The sequence below is a fragment of the Silurus meridionalis genome, chromosome 1 (assembly GCF_014805685.1).
Source record: "Silurus meridionalis isolate SWU-2019-XX chromosome 1, ASM1480568v1, whole genome shotgun sequence".
Classification (NCBI taxonomy): Eukaryota; Metazoa; Chordata; class Actinopteri; order Siluriformes; family Siluridae; genus Silurus; species Silurus meridionalis.
The window spans coordinates 15,689,356-15,694,632 of record NC_060884.1 but is presented as its reverse complement, the minus strand read 5'-3'; positions in this window follow the sequence as shown (position 1 = coordinate 15,694,632).

Sequence of the window (5,277 nt, the reverse complement as noted above, 5' to 3'; positions counted from 1 at the left end):
TCTAAAAAAAAGGAAATTGATTTGACATTGTAATCCTGTGTTCATAGCAGAGTAATTTCCATATATAAAACACAGTGCTGATCAACTAGAATATGTACATCTTTTAAAATGTAATAGATTGAAAGATTGAAACAAAGAACAAGAAGAAATAGACAGAGTTCTGTTATTAGAAACTAGAAAGTAGTGACCGTTCACATGAGTAATGAATAAATGAAGATGCAGCAGGATAAACTATTAGTATTTGCAGATGATGGGGATTTGGTTTGGGGATTTGGTCAGCTCCTGTTTAAGATTTATCAGGCACGTCCTGTCAGACATAAACCCCAGATATGATGAAAAGATTATGTCTACAATTTGGGTTGGGACCATCTGGGGATTCCTCAGGTGGAAAAGGATTCACCTGAATGTAATGTAATGAGTGACATGACATCGCCCATAGACAATCGCTTCAACCTCTTTGGTTTTGACTACAGCATAAAAAAAAAAAAAAAACACCAGATACTTTAATGTAGTTGTTTAAATAGTTTGTAAGTCTACGTATACAGTATCTGAGATAAATGGACAACCCTAGTTAAAGACAATCTACTGGAATTTTCTTGAATCTAAATAAGTGTTGGATAGGCTTTAGGCTGTAGGTAATTTTTATAGGAATTAACTGGCAAGCTTTTGTAAAAAAAAAATCAATAACCATGTACATTTTTGTAATTAGTAAAGCTTAGTAAATCTGTAACAATAACTGTACTAGCATGTAAGTGGTACTGCTACAGAATACACCTGCAACTAATTATACTGCAATTGTTACTGCAACTATTCAAATCCATCAGAAATTGCCACAAAACAATTTTTTTTTTTTGTATTCTAGTATGACCAGAACTAAATAACACATACTTATGCACTTTTGAACTGTTCCTTTAAATTGTGAAATGCAGAGATAATATCTTTAAAAGTAATGAAGTGAGTAGGGCAGCTACTGTTCAAAAACCTTAAATCTTATCTCATAGATGTCATCAAAACGTTTTTTTTTTTACAACAAATTGTAATAGTAATAGTTTTAGGTTGTAGTTATTCCACACTGCTAACCCTGTACTCTGACCTGTAAGCACTCCTTGCCTTCTAAGAATACATCATTAGAATAAGACCCTAGACCTGTGAAACTCTATGAAACCTTTCTGCGTTTACATAACATACTGCCCATTATGCAACAGTCAACTGAGGATGAGCCATACGGTATATAGTAAACATGTTCAGCCTCATCAGCCAAATAAACACAGATATGTTCAGGGTTGAGCAAAGATACATCAAAATGTATAATATACCACATTGTATAAAAACAAACTACAAAATACAACAGCCACACCATGTATCAAAATAAACTACTGTATTGTAACATTTCTTCACCATTACATTCACTAAACAATGTTTGATAGCAGCAACTTTTCTCTACCCAAATTTTGCAATAAATTTGACATATGCAACCAGTTAACAGATCAAATATTCACATACATTTCCCTGTGATCTCTTAGACGAAGGTTAGTTTTACAGTAACCAACAGTTTAATGTTGAACAGCTTGCGGATGACTCATTACTGTATGCTAATTTAGTTACTTGGTAGTGAAGGACTACTTTACATCAGCAACACTGACTCACTGACAAACAAGTCATTCATAAGAAGACAACTGATGGCACCAGTGTTGATAGCAACTAGTTTTTAATTCATTACTTTGATTGTTAATCGTAAATATAATAATATATTCTGTGTCAGCTACTTCAATTCTACTTCTTCTTTAGACTGCTTTTATTAGGGGTCTCCACAGCGGCTCATCCTTCTCCATACCCCCCCTGTCCTCTACATCTGTCTCTTTTAAACCAACCACCTGCATGTCTTCCTCGACCACATCCATAAACCTCCTCCTTGTTCTTCCTCTTTTCCTCCTTCCTGGTGGTTCCATCCTCAGCATTCTCCTACTGATATACCCCATGTCCTACATGCACATGTCCAAACCATCTCAATCTCACCTCCCTCACTTTGTCTCCAAAACATCCTACATGCGATTGTCCCTCTAATAAACTCATTTCTAATCCTGTTCATCCTCGTCACTCCCAACGAAAACCTCAACATCTTCAGCTCTGCTACCTCCAGCTCCACCTCCTGTCTTTTACTCAATGCCACTGTCTCTAAACCATACAACATCGCAGGTCTCACCACAGTCCTGTAAACTTCCCTTTCACTCTTGCAGATACTCTTCTATCACAAATCACTCCTGCTATCACTCTTCTCCACCCACTCCACCCTGCCTGCACTCTTTTCTTCACTTCTCTCTCTAACACACTCCCCATTACTTTACACTGTTGATCCCAGGTACCTGAACTCCTCCACCTTCTCCACCTCTTCTCCCTGCAACCGCACCACTCCACTGCCCTCCCTCTCATTCACACACATGTACTCTGTCTTACTCCTACTGACTTTCATTCCTCTTCTCTCCAGCACGTACCTCCACCTCTCCAAACTCTTCTCAACCTCCTACATACTCTCACCACAAATCACAATATTATCCGCAAACATCATAGTCTACAGAGACTCCTGTCTGTTAACCTGTCCATCACCACTGCAAACTGGAAAGGGCTCCTTCAGCTACTTCAATTAGGGTACAATATTCGGCAATCAAATATTTATTTATTAATCATTGGACACCTATTTGAAAGATGGCAGCCTGCACATTTCTTACCTTCACCACCTTTTTCCATATGAATGAATTTTCTGTTCTGATCTCAACAAGTCTGGGTAAAGTACTGAGTAGGCACCAATCAGAGGCTGGGTTTTTATGATGTCATCATGTTGACTTCTTACACAGTATTTTACAGTATTTTAAAAATAAAAAAATAAAAAATGAGTATTTTGATACAATATATGAAACCATTTTCATCATCCCTATCAAATACAAATGACAAAATTTTATATTTGAAATACATGTAACACAAATATTTACCATCCCTGAATATGGTCAGTGTAACATATAACATATGCCACTGAATAATTAGACAACAAAAACCTGAAAGACCAAGTTTTAGCAAACATGAAACTCATGACCAAGTATTTACATCACCCCCTGGTGGTGATGAAGTCTTCCAGTTATCCCACTGCTTGTTTTAATAATTCTACCCATTCCATAGGTTGATTTTGGTAAAAATGGAAGCCTCTCACACTTGTTCTAGCAAGTGTTTCTTAGTGGTAATGTGATTCAATAATGATATATTACAGTAATTAAACTGAGCTCCTTAGACCTGCGATGTTGTATGGTTTAGAGACAGTGGCATTGAGTAAAAGACAGGAGGTGGAGCTGGAGGTAGCAGAGCTGAAGATGTTAAGGTTTTCGTTGGGAGTAATGAGGATGGACAGGATTAGAAATTAGTTTATTTATGGATGTGGTGAGGGAAGACATGCAGGTAGTTGGTGTGAAAGAGGCAGATGTAGAGGACAGGGTGGTATGGACAAGGATGGTTTGCTTTAACAACTGTTAATGGGAGCAGCCGAAGAAGAAGAAGAAGAAGAAGAAGAAGAAGAAGAGTAATCTTTGTATAGTCTTAGCCAGGGAATTGGCCATGCAAGAAGGTTCATGCTAAATGTCCGTAAACTGATGCAGATTAGAGCACAATACATTTAAAGTGTTTAGGACAGGTTGTAAATGACTGTCTTTTCGACATTGAATGCAAGTCCTCAGGAATTTTTACAGTCTTTCTGATGGCTATGGTTTTCATGGATTTGGGATCTGATGAGCAGCATGCAGAGGTTAAACTAGAATTCTGGATGCACTGCTCGAATACTGTAATGCTTTCCTGCCAAACGCAAATATGCTTTTGTGTTGTGTCGCAATCCTTGGCAGGAGACAATTACAAGTGAAGAAAGAGAAGAGAAGAGAGGAAGCATAACTACCATTTCCCAGTGAGAGAAAAGAATATATTCTTTAATTCTGTATTTCCTCTATTTTTGCAAATTTATCATACTAAATAGTTTCAGATCCTCATACCAAATGTTTTACCAAGGCAAGATAAACACGAAAAAACAGAACATTTTATAATAAATGTTTAGTCTATTAATAAAAATAGACTTAAAGAATTTACTTGAAAAAGTTACTGACCCAAAACTTAAACAGTTGTTCACCTTTAGCATCACTAGCTGCAACCAAATGCATCCAATAGATGAAGATCAGTCTTTTACACTGCAGAACTGCTGTAATTCAAGAACACTGGAAGGCTTTCAAGCATGAACTGCCCGTTTAAGCTCCTGCAATAGCATTTCAATAGGGTTCAAGTCAGGACTTTGACTGGGACACTCCAAAAACTTAATTTTATTTCATTTTCTAAAGAAAAATAAGTCTTTATTTGCCATATATACATTACAATACAGTTAAATTCTATTTTGCCAATGCCAGCTTGGACAACCACAAGAAAACACCAATGAAAAACAGAGGATTACCAGCCTTTTTTCAAAGACCTAACAGTGGAAGCTAGGCAATGTTGGGGCTTAACCCCAAACCTTCTTGTAGTAACCCAAACACTTCCACCAGCCTCCTCTCTGTACCATTTAGAGTTTAAATTGCACTTAATACTCAATTCACACACTAATGACTAGACATTCATTTCCAGGACATTAAAGTACAGAGTAAATTTGTGGTTTCATCAATGATCTCATGTTGCACAGACCCTGAAGCATTAAAGCATCCCTACATCATCAGACTTTGAAGACCACATTTAACTGCTGATATAAAATTCCAAATTTGGAATGCTGTGTTCACCTTGTAACGTAACCAATGTTTTCTTAATGAAACCACTTTCAGTTCAGCACTCAATTGAGTAATTTCCCAAAAAGCTTATCAAGGTGTTTTTCAGCACTGCCAGAAATTGAGCTTGGGTAAAACTAGTCTAGTCTAGTCTAACACTTTCCAAGTTTGCTTTGTCTAAAGAAAAAAACCCTCTCAACAGAGCTGTAGACTGATTTATCTTAAATTGTAATCTAGCGTACAAGCGTAGATTTGTTCACCAATAGAGACTCAAAGCACTTTTGTACGTCGCTCTGTACAAGGACATCTGCTAAATGTCGCAAATGTAAATGTAAATCTACGCCAATTCTAAACTACTGGTTCTGGTTATTATAAGTAACATTTTCCAGTGAGATAAAAGAATATTTTAATTCATGTGTCATTTCCTCTAGTTTTGCATATTTATCATTATAAATAGTTTCAGATCCCCATACCAAAGACAAGATTACAATGAGGAAAC